Below are 12,272 nucleotides of genomic sequence, written 5' to 3'. Positions count from 1 at the left end.
GACAAGACACGAGGCTTGATAGTTTGGTCTGACCTTATGCAGCCATTCTTATGCACAGCTCTGCAGCCACTGAATTGTCATTCTTAATGATCAGATGTTAACTGTTCTCCTACGCTTGCTGTAGTAAAAATCACCTTCTGTCTCCTTTTCCTGTCTAGTAAGCTTGTTCTCCCTGCAAAACACATTAATAAAGTACATTCACTTGCAATTTTACAGTTTACAGACAATCCTTTTGCGGATTTTCTGCTTGAAGCCTGATTTTCCTCTCTAATGGGCTCAAATTGTAATATATACCATAGTGCTTGTTTGCCTCCTACAGTATTCCCAAGGAACACTGTGCGTTTCCCAGATGCATAGATATCAGAAGAGATTCGTAGATATCAGAAGGATGCACTGGGCCATTTGGAGACCAGCCATTCATCTTAATAAAAGAAATGCCATCAATACTCCGGGGAAAGTTTATAGATTTCTGAAATCTCACGTGGCAGTGTTACAACTGTGGATTTCCTCAACATTGCATTTGGTGTAATTGCAAGTGACAAAAGCTACAAAGTTTCTGATGGTCTTGCACATTAACTTCACTGAGTGCTTTGATTTTGTAAAACTTATGGGGGGTCTTCTGTTGCCAATTCAGGTAACTTTGTTTCTATTTTTGGCATCTCAGGTGACAATTTTTTATCACTGTGTTTAAGAAGATGCCTTCTAAAAGAGTTTAGGACAGTTATTCAGTGTAGCTGGTTATATGGCAAATGTCTTATCTTTCTTCCCTTGTAGTCTTAATTTAAATGGAAAAGGTATATAGCTGAGGAATATTGTGTTTTGTTGCTCACTGACAGGATATGTTAATGCCAAAAATCATAGTTTAAGCTTTCCAAAAATCACATGCTGTTTCTAGGTTCACCTGGATATCTGTATCATGCACGGACTCTGATATGTGATGGGAAAGCAGTAATCCTGGGGTTAGAATCCAGTCTGCTCAGATAAAACCTGCATTATCTCAGTACATCAGTGGGTAGACCAGGATGAAAAAACTGAGTATTATGATGGAAAAAAGGAAAGCTTTCTTAGTGGAAATTTTTCCTCTTTTCATTAATTAAATGATGACAGTTTTACTTAGGATGCCAACTTCCAGAAGCTTTATTTTGTCTTCTGTAGGAAGTTGAAAGCTTTACTAAGGGTAAACTTACACGTATTTATTTAATAACTGTTTTATGATTAAGCAGTTTATTATGATACTAATTTTATCTGCAGCATTGCAGTTCATTATGTCCCCTGAAGAAAGGTGTTAAATCTGTCCCATAAACTACAAGAGCACTCAAAATTTATTTCTTTTCTGAATGTTGTCATACCTTGCGGAATATTTCAGTGGCCATTAACTTGCTCTGGAGACATTTCTTCTTATACTGAGCGTGACATAGTCTCAATTTCTGGGCTGCAAACTTGGGGTGAAGGAATATGGGAGAACACATAAGGGTATATTTGCACTGTCAAATAATGTAGCTCACTGGTTTGTTCCTTGGCTCTTGTCCTTGGTTACCCACACTGTTAGTTCACTGCCAGACTCTCTGCTGAGGTGAAGTAGCTGTTCCCCTGTCAGATGTACCTCTGGGAATGGTTTGCTCCATGGACTTCTTCCTGCAGACTATACGAATGAAAAAGCGACAGATTTATAGTTCTTTAACTTGCAAATGGTATCCTATCAGACACTGTACCCTCCAAAATTTTCACACACCCACATGCCTCACTAGTGCATGCTTCTTATATTCATCTTAATTATTTATAAAACAGCACTTTGAACAAGTTTTTCTCTTCATCTCCAGAAATAATAGTTGTAATTCGGTAGGGTGACTCTTGGTAATGCAGGATTTTTGGATTTAAAAGTTGTATAGGAATAACCACATTAGAAATTGCCAAGGCTAAATAAATACTTACCTCTATGAATATTCATATACATCTCATAAAAATTCTCTGATCTGCATCAGACATTCATGAACAAACCATTTTGTGTTCAGTGCATAGACTAGCAAAACATAATTGCACTTCACTAACATATTTCATGTATGCACATGTAAACATTTCAGATATTTGTACCCTAATCATATCTTTTAAAAATCATTACTTTCTTAATTTGTCTTTCAACTTTTGATTAGTGAATTTGTGTGGAGACACAGCTGCAGATTACATTTACTTAACTAGAGTTCTGATTTCAGTGAGGTGGTGGTACAGTGTAGTAGAGTTTGCATCTCAGTGCCTGTGATTCCTGTGCCAGGGGGAGTGGGTCCTGCTGTTATGTTACTGATATAATGGGTTAGCTGCCATGGTTTTCTCCAGTATTAGAGAAGAAGCTTGTCTACCTCGGTTGGCCTCGCTTTAGGAAAGACACAAATAATTAGCTAAATTGGAGTTATTCCACCCTCTCAGTTCTCGCTGAAAGGTCTACAGTCAACTGTGCTCTTTAATGCACAATTTTAAGTTCTTAAGAGTAATGTTAGTGATTAAGCATTCAGGAAGGATACTCAAGGAAATGTTTAGGGTAAGTACAAAGTGGTTTAAAGCATCAGATCACAATCTAAATTTTTAAAAAAAAAGAAAACTGCTGCAATGCCAGCCTTAAATCTGTCAGACTTTAGTGGGATGCAGTCTGATATAAAATTCCTTTATGCCAGACACTTGCAGAACAGGGTTGAGTTAATTTCTATTAGTCGGTGGTTGTTCAGCCCAGTGCTCAGTTCTGCTGTCCTTCCCTGCAAGAGAGAAGGTGCAAACCAGTAGCCAGTCCTACCAAGGCACAATGGTAATTTTCTCTCTCACTAGAAAGAATGGTCCGTCGGTCCCTTCTGGGCTCTGTTCGCAGAATTACCTTCTGTGGTAGACCTCTGAAGCCTCTTATCATCACAGAACATTTCTGATTTCAGAAAATGTCTAATCCAAAACATTGAAATAATATGTTTTCTTTATAAAGAGGATTGTTCAGTGATCTTTTTATCCTTGTCTATTGGGTTTCAAGGGGGTTTATGTCGCATGCAAAAAGTCTTTGTTGGACTCTGTCCAACTTGTCCCTGAAAGGAAGAAAGTGTCCTGATTTTGTACCAGAGCTGTGTAGTGCTTTCAGTAATCCTTGAAACTGAATTTGGAAAACTACCTCACCTTTCAGGTGTGGTTGGCTGGAAAGATTCCACCACTAAGAAAATTGCTGTTCTGTCCCTATTTGATACTTTTCCATATCTTCTATTAAGTGAAATACTGGATTCAATTGAATATATAAAAATATTTGGGAATTAAAAGATCTTGGAATATAGCACATTATAGTGGAGCATCTCCTTGCTATCTAGTGGTTTTTTTGCTATCTAGCTTCATAAGCATGTAATTTACAGGTTAATAACATCATTTTCATCCTCAGAAATTAATAGTTGAGAATAACAAAGCATGATGAGAAATGATAACACTAAAGTTTCGCAGCAGTTAGCAAAAGAAGCTATATATATTGACTGTCCTCCAGAAAATAAATTAACAAATTCTGCAATAGGTCTATGATATTTCTGATGGATTAAAGGATTATTATTGTCTTATTAATGTTTTAGTAAATTTACATATTTTAAGTTGAAAACAGTATCTTAGCACATAAATTCTGTATGTTGTGGTTACTACTATTTTTCCTACACTGAGAAATGCTCATTATATTTAAATGTGAAGTCTTTAAAACTGTGAGGACACAAACAGATCAGATTTATTTTATGAAAATGTAATTTAATTGAAATAATTTTAAATTTTATGAAACATTAATCATGAGCAGAATATCTATATGGAACATTAATTTGAGGCAGTATGAATAAGCAGCTGCAGTTCCCTGATACGCTATCTGCAGCATTTACATTAATTATCTAGGAACATACACTAACTGAAGTAGAAAATTCATTATGTTTTGTTCAATAGTAAGGAAATCAGAATGCATTTATTTGTTAATTTCAAGATATCTTCCTAAAATCATTGGCCCTAGAGGTAACAGATGGCTAAATAAACTTCATGAGCTTATAAAAATAGAAATATACAAATTAAGTTTTTCAATTTACAGCCTTTTTTTAAAAAAAAAGTTCTGATTATACATTTGGGACTGTAAAAAGATGGCTGAAATGACTGTCCCTTCCTTTAATTACAAGTTTGAAGGGCTTTTTGTTCTTCTGCCAAATTTATTGGTTTTTGCGACCACATTTCTTTTTGCCATATGTTTTCTTCCTGTTAGTGACAGAGATGCTACAGAGCTAGAAATGCTGACGTGTTTTGCAGGAATTGTAAGGCCATTTGCATACAATTTTAGTTCTGGTGTTGTTAGACATCTAGAGTTAGCCAAATGGAGACTTAGTCTGGAGACAGGAATCTTCAGCGCAAGCAATCAGTTCCTCAGGCCTAAATTCATAAACCCATGCAGAATGGCAGCCTTGCAGAGTACTGATGTTGAGTAGGTATGTTTTACACAACGTTCCGGTTTACTTTAATAGATACTGTCTTTAAAGGAAGCACTGAATTCTAATGGCAGCATTAGGGTTACCATATTTTCACGCAGGGCCCTCTGGAAAAGAAATACATTTAAATACACATATTGGATGTGTAGTTAATCAGTGCATCTTGGATGCCTAAGATTTACTGCACAGCCATACAGAAGTACATGAATGATAGGTAATGCATTGAAAGGGCATTGGACTACATAAGCATCAGCTGTGGCCTGCTCTAAATAATCCTTCTCACAGATGAGTCGGAATTGCTGCTGTAACCAGGTTTCTGGATCTCTAGCAATCCTGGACAGATGGGTGCAATCCTCAAGTTACAGCATGAGAAAATGCTCTTGTACTTTTCAGGGAAAACACTATAGAGTTACAAGATAGTAGTATACTGTTCCTTTTAGAGAGGCGTAGTCTCTCATATAGCAAGGAACCTTCATCTGAACAGCACAACAATCACAGGACATGAATGGCGGGACACGGCCCTGAGAAACCTGATGTAATTAGACCTGCTTTTAGCAGAGGGTAAGACTGAATGACTTCTGGAGTTCCCTTCCAACATAAATTCTTCTGTGATTCTCTGATCATATGCAGTGATTCCAACACGTAGAAGAAGTTGGGATGATCAGAACTCTTGCTACAAACACACACTGCTTGTTAAATTATCCATCTCACATGGATTAATTTCTAATTTGCTGTAGGAGGTGGTTGATGTGTACACTGTTCTTGAAATTGTCCATATGCTCTCTGTGTATTTACTTCTTGGTTATTTTATTATATACATGAATTGTGTGTGCTGGGGATGATCTTCTGCATTTGTGGTTGGGGGGGTGTATCTTGAAACTCATGATAGAGTTGTGTGGCAAGCACAACCACATAATGCAGTAGTGAAGTACCACACTGTGCCTTGGAAGTGTGCCTTCTGGCAGGGCAAGGGATTTCATACCTCATTCTCAAACAAAGCCTTTCTCCTACAACTTAATCCCACTGGCCGTATCGTCAGTGAATCACAGTTTTCAGGCTAACTGGCCATTAGTGGATTCGGGAATGGAAGTGTCATAGTATGTTATGTTTTATAAAGACTTTAGGAATGTTCTGGCTGTGGGGCACAAAAGAAGAGAGATCAGTGGGTGAGGCCTACACTTAAATTGCTGTTAAACTGTGTGCTCCTAATTTCTTTAGGTTTATAAAGCTCCCTTCACAATTGACAGGGCCTTCTGCTCTTAGAATTGAATATTGAACTGAGGTTTGCAGCTGAAAAAGTAGGTGAAAGTTATCTGCTCCCAAAGTAAACAGAGACACAGGTGCTATCTACAGCCTTGTGGTCCCATGTAGTCTTATATAAAAAGTATATACTGTTAAAATAACTTATTTTATGTTACGTCAGAAAGCTAACACTGTTTAAAATACATTAGGGAATTCAATCCGTTGTGCCAGTCCCAAAATAGTTCTCCATGTCTTTATAGCTTTCAGTAGCACTATTTGTACTTCTTCATCAATTAGCTCGAGTTGAAAGGCACTGAAAGAATACATACTGATTAGCATTTTCAAATATTCAACTTCCAATCAGTAAATTATATTCAAATGCCAACACAAATTGTAGCATTTACTGTATGTGAAAACAAATTGAACAGTTGGTTTTACCTAACATTTAAATAATATTTATTATAAAGATCTTTCTGGATTGGGTACCTGTAAGTTTTCAGATCCCTTAATTTTTTGCATAGCCATGTATGTTGGTTCTAAAAGACAGTTTTTATTACTTCAAATGACAGGAGACTCCAGTAACCTTTGAGCTAGTGACTTCATTTTACTCCATACTAATTCTCTTAATGGCTATTAGAATTGATTGTGATAGTAGGAATGCCTTGCATTGGCATTAGACAAAACCAGAAGTACTTCTTGGCAGGTTCCTGAGTGGATTCATGTGATTTAATATGCATTTTTTGATTACTGTCTAACCTTCTACAACCTTTACTGTCTGTCTTTCGACATTAAAGATTCATCTCCCAATCTATCAGGTGAAATAATAGTCTGAATAGATCTGAATTACCTCTTCTTGACCTATTTTAAATCAGTACAGATTGATGTGTACAATAATTTCAGCAGCGTGTATCTTTAGAAGCTGATCACTGAGACGAAAAGTCCCTAAACATATTCTAGAAGGCATCGACCCATTAATTAATATAATTTTTCATCATATAGCATAAGCCCGAGCAAGTATGTTTCAATGGCAAGTAGCGTTCTAGCGAACAGTGTGTTAGGCTGATCCTCTCTGTTACAGAATACAAGGTTTATTCACATAAGTCTGTGTGAATTAAGGTGGCGTGCCAAGGCAGGTGCTGTACTGAGACAGGATACAGATCAGAAACAAAGCCAAATGTAGACATCGCAGAAAATATACCTGTATTTTTTTATGGCTTAAAGATTTTACTTAAGCATAACTCAGGGTTACCTTGTGCATTTTTTGTCCTCTGAGACAAAAAGTTGTGTTTGTAACTGTGATAATGTCTGAGCATTGTTCTCTGCTTCTTAGGACTTTCTGAAAGCTACTTTTTAGACTGAAGTCTTTTACATCTGTTCTGTGTTCATCTGAATGGTCTTGGAAAGTTGAGCAAAAGTTATTTATAAGTTTCTGTGTGAGTGGGAATTAAATTGTTACTGCTACTTTCCTTTTTACATGTCAAAACAGGAACAGAAATCTGAAGTGTGATAAGTGCTTTTAGAAAAAACTTTTGTATAGTTGAAGTTATTTGACATTCAAAATCATATCTTTAACACATGAGAGATGTTAGAAAGGATTTCATATTTTTTAAAGAACCCATGTGATAAGAATATTTAGTGTGTCTGTGTACGTATGGCTGACTGAATTCATGGAACATTAAATGGGATTCTTTCTCTAGTCGGAGCCCCTTGGTTTACTCAGAATGTACAAACGTTGCCTTGGTCATTTTGGCCACAGTATAGAAATACATCTTTATTATGAAACAAAAAGGAAGGGAAAATTCCATAGTAATATTATAGTAAGAAGTAATATGGAATCTGTGTACCAGTTTGATACAGAAATACCTCCCAAAAATTCTTGTGCTACTTCTCAGACTTACTTTCCCCCAATTTGTTTTTCTTTTATCACCAAAAATGTTTTCTTCCTGAAAAGTCACTTTTTGAAAATGGGAATTTTTGCAAGATGGTAAGACTTGAGACAGCTCCGTTCAGCAGATTAATAGGGAAACATAGATAATTTTAAGCCATATTTATTCATTGTTATTCAATAGTCTGTCTGAAGTTTGCACTATATATATAGGTTCTTAAGGCAAAATTTCCCCCTAGACTGTACCCGAGTATGGTACTTGTCCTGTAAACCAGAAATTAAGCTGTTTTCATAACTTGACAATAACTGCCCGATGTGCCGCTTACACTTGTTGTGGGGTGGTGAGTAGTCTGATCAGATTGATCCAAATTAAAAAAATGTTAAGGTTTGAATCAACACTAAACCAAGCATTATTCATGATGTATTCAGTTATGGTAGACCCTATCCTTATGAATAAGTTTGAACCATAGTTGTAAAGCACAACTGTACAAAAAGCTGTTAAAGAATAACATTGATCTTGAATTGTCCTGGAATTTGCTTTTAGCTGTTCATGCAGATCATACAAAAACACTTTAATGGAAATTTGTAAAATATGGCTTCTGCCATATAACATTAGACTTACATTCAGTTTTGCTGTTTGCAGTGCATACATATGACAGCCGTAGAGCAGATTTCAGATTATTTTCCTAATACCATGCAAAAGAAGCTAATACACAGTTTCTGGTTTTATGTGCTTATAACTTAACATGGAAGCAGATCCGTGCAAGGTGGACTGTTTCATGTACTGTGTTAATACTAATTAAGTTTATTTGGAGTATCTTTGAAATATCAATCATAGTATATTTAGAAGTACAATATTTGAAGCAGTAAATATATTAATGTTTAGCCCCAACCCAAAAATGCTATCATTTTAGAGCTTTTCTAATTCATATAAAGATAAAAATTTAATGAAGAAAATATTATGCAATTTTAATGTTAAGAAGTTGACTTTCTAGATACCACATGAATTTGTACTTACATAAAATACATTCTGAGCACCATTGTGTGTGAAGAAAAAAGTGTATGTGGTTCCTCTTTTCTGTCAAGGTTGGCACACGTGTCTCTGTTGAGATGGGACCAAACTGGGGTTTTACTATCTGATTTACCTTTGGAACTGTCAAAAGATTCAGTCTTTTCCTTTGAGAAAATTTCTCTGTCAAGCCACCAGTCCTCTGCTTCTCTGTGGTCCCTGCAGGAGTAAAAGGAGTGCAGCCTTCCTGCCACTGGCATGGCTTAAGTAGCCCAAGCACCTTGTACCTAATAACTTAAGAAATGGGAGGTCTTGGCCCAAAGGTGGTCCAATGCTAATCTTCAACTACAGAAAGAGCTGTACTGCTTTAAGGATCTATTTGCCGCTTCTAATACCCTATGTTCTTACATACTTAGGTAAATCTGTTTTCTGCTTTGTCATTTTCCAGTATAAAATATCATTAAGCATCCTGTGGAAATGAAATGATTGATAGAAAGTTTCATGGCAAGAATTCTAATTTGCTGTCTAGTTCTTACCATTTACATTTTTTTCTAAGATGCTAGTAAATGAACTAAATGTTCTTTGATAAAAAGTGTGATATTCAAATATTGAAATATGAGACATTTATAAACCTATGCTTTAAATCCTTGCTGAGAACACAAGTTGTCCATATAAATTGAGTGTGTGGATTAGTGTAGTTCTGCTGCATCTCTCCTGTATATTTCACTTACAGAAGACATCTGCTTTTACTTGACGTATTAGAAATGTCATGAACCAAAAACTCACTGTGCCTTTGAACTAATAATGCAGTAAATGCAATTACCTGCCATGTTTGAGAGCTGACTCCGGCACTTGAGTACCTATAGGGTGTAAAATAGGCAAATGACAGTTTTAATCAGTTTGGTTTGCATTGCCTTGATTTTTGAAGGTGAACTATTCCCATGATAAAGTTACCGAAATCATTAAAATGAAACAAAAACTATTACAATTTTCTCACTTTTTTTTTTTCTTTTGAGATAAAAAACATAGTTTGGGAAAAGGGTTATAAGAAGTTGAAGTTGGAAGAATGCCCCTAATCTGAGATCTGATATGGGATATGTCTGATGCCTAAAATGTGCCATAGGTACCTTTGAAAGGAATGCAAGTCACAGGAGCACAGAAAATGTCATTTTATGTCATATCATGCACGACAGTGGCTAGTACCAGATGCTGAAACAGCAAGCTCTATTTTATTCTTATACCTAATAGCCAAAGAGGCACTGTCTCCTTTTCTTAGTGCTTTGTTTTTACATCTTAATGAGCTTAGGAGATGATTAGCTTCCATGTGTCTATTTGGTTGCTCCTACAGAAAGGAGGAATTCATACATTCTCTCCATCATGCAGCTGCCATGTGCGTCTTTCCATTAATGTTATTCAAGCGAAGCTTTTGCTTGCAGCTGGCGCTTCCTCATGCTCATCCTTTTATATATATACATACATACATATATATATGGATGTATGCGTCTGTCTGTCCCTGTAAATGAGCTTATATGCTGTCTCTGAGTAGGTCACCTCAGTGTCACAGGTTAGTCAGAGTAGCACTGCATATAGACAAGTTAGAAGTAGATGAAAATAGCCAGGTTAGTGTACCACATCAATGTAGCTATGTTATTGCTGGGACCTGCAGTGGTATTACACAGTATTATGCAGGGTAGATAAAGCAGTTAGATGGCAGGTCAGGTACGCCTACTGATTGTGCTGTGCTCCATACCCTTCAATTCAATTCTAAAAGTTTTTCTCTTCAACTACGGGTGGGTAGTTAGAGAAGGGAACAATGTTATTCTCTTTCTCCTGTAACAGGAGGGGAAATTAAAGAGGAGCAGTGTTCCAAGTTAGTATCTGATTCTTTATGCTGGCCCATCAGCTGGTGCAAGGATTGGTAAAGGAAGGTGTTGTAGCAAACGTAGAAATCCTACAGGTTTGAATCATGATGTGTAGTCTTTGCTCGGGAGACCATTGTCATCTAGGTGTTGCGGTATGACATTTTTGAGCATACATGCCCATATATCATTAAAAAAGAAATTTCCCCAGTTCCCTATTGAACTATCAGAAAACAAGTTGTTCCATTACTGTCGTGGTTTAACCCAGCTGGCAACTAAACACCACGCAGCTGCTCGCTCACTCCCCCCTCCCTCAGTGGGATGGGGGAGAGAATCGGGAAGGAAAAAAAAGGTTAGAGCCGTGGGCTGAGATAAAGACAGTTTAATAAGAGAAAATAACAATAATAGTAATAATAAGAATGGTAACAGATTATACAGAATATACAAAACGAATGATGCACAATGCACTTGCTCACCACCCACCAACCGATGCCCAGCCCGTCCCGAGCCGCCATCAGTCCCCGAGCAGCGATCACTACCCCCGCAACCGACCGACCGACTAACTGCCCCCCCCGCCCCCAAGCATGATGTTATATGGTATGGAATAGCTCTTTGGTCAGTTTGGGTTAGCTGTCCTAGCTGTGCTCCCTCCCAGCTTGTTATGCACCTGCCCAAGCAGGAGAAGCTCAAAAAGTCCTTGAGTAGTCTGAGCACTACTTGGCAACAACTAAAAGCATCAGTGTGTTATCAACATTCTTCTAGTACTAAATCCAAAACACAGCAATATGCTAGCTTCTATGAAGGAAATTAACTCTATCCCTGCCAAAACCAGGACAATTACAGAAGAGAAAAGCACAATACAAGTTTTATAAAAATGTCGGTTCATAATTATGCAAATGTATGTATAGATTGCACCGTAGTCTTTCACGGAGAGAATCAAAGTCTCAAGAGAGACTTCAGCAAAGAATGAATAAAAAAAATGCTTAGATGCCTGCTGTTGTACAGGCATTGATAGTTGTTGACATAATGACATGTTTCAATCTTACTCCAAAATACAAATAGGTGTTTCACAGTGTTCTTCAATTTAATAAAGTGTGCTGAAGGCTATGTCACCAGATATTATGGATTGCTACATAACAAAGGAAAAGTAAGCTGAACCTGAGATTTATTTTCAAGAGAGTCGCTGTGAATCTCTGCAAACTTAGGTATGAGCTCTTCAGACTGTAGCTTGACCAGTTACTGGTGGACCTGGAAAGCAGTCCTGATTTGGAAGTGATAACCGTTGACAAGGGCAGTGGAAGGTGTTTTGTTACCTAGGGAAGCATACATCCAGTGCCTTTCCAGCTTTTGGCATCTTCCAGATCCTATTATTTCTCTTGTCTTCTCCCAGCTTCTCTCAAACGCATCAAATGGGAAAACAAGAGTTCTGGAAGGGATATCTGCTTGCTCCAAGCACACAGTTTCTTTGTCTTCTCCGGCAGCTTAATAGTGAAGGTGAATAGGCCTGCTCACTGCACATCTCTGTTATCTGCTTCTGCTGCTGGCTTCAATGCTAACTACCAATACTGTACAACACTTCAGCCAGTCTGCTACTAATCTGCTGCTCTTGGTGCTATGGTACTCTCTTTGGTCTTCCGTGCTTTTTCTGCCTTTGCTGTTTCTGGTCAAAAAAGCCATCCTTTCCACCACCAAGAGGCTGTAGGGTTGCCTGCTTGCAGTTAGTTAGTGCTCACCAATGTTGGCTTGTGAAACCACACTCTGTCAAATAAGCTTTCAGGACACTCTGAAGCACTTTGTCAACCCTATTTCCTCTTTTC

General features: G+C 37.4%; 1 protein-coding gene across 1 annotated transcript in view; it reads left to right on the top strand.

Annotated features, from left to right (window-relative positions):
* SPOCK3 (SPARC (osteonectin), cwcv and kazal like domains proteoglycan 3) overlaps window positions 1-12,272 on the top strand; it is a 135,960-nt gene that overhangs the window by 105,901 nt on the left and 17,787 nt on the right. The window lies entirely within an intron of this gene.

Source organism: Egretta garzetta, unplaced genomic scaffold (genome assembly GCF_000687185.1).
Source record: "Egretta garzetta isolate BGI_Z169 unplaced genomic scaffold, ASM68718v1 scaffold593, whole genome shotgun sequence".
Lineage (NCBI taxonomy): Eukaryota > Metazoa > Chordata > Aves > Pelecaniformes > Ardeidae > Egretta > Egretta garzetta.
This window is presented reverse-complemented; position numbering and strand designations above follow the sequence as displayed.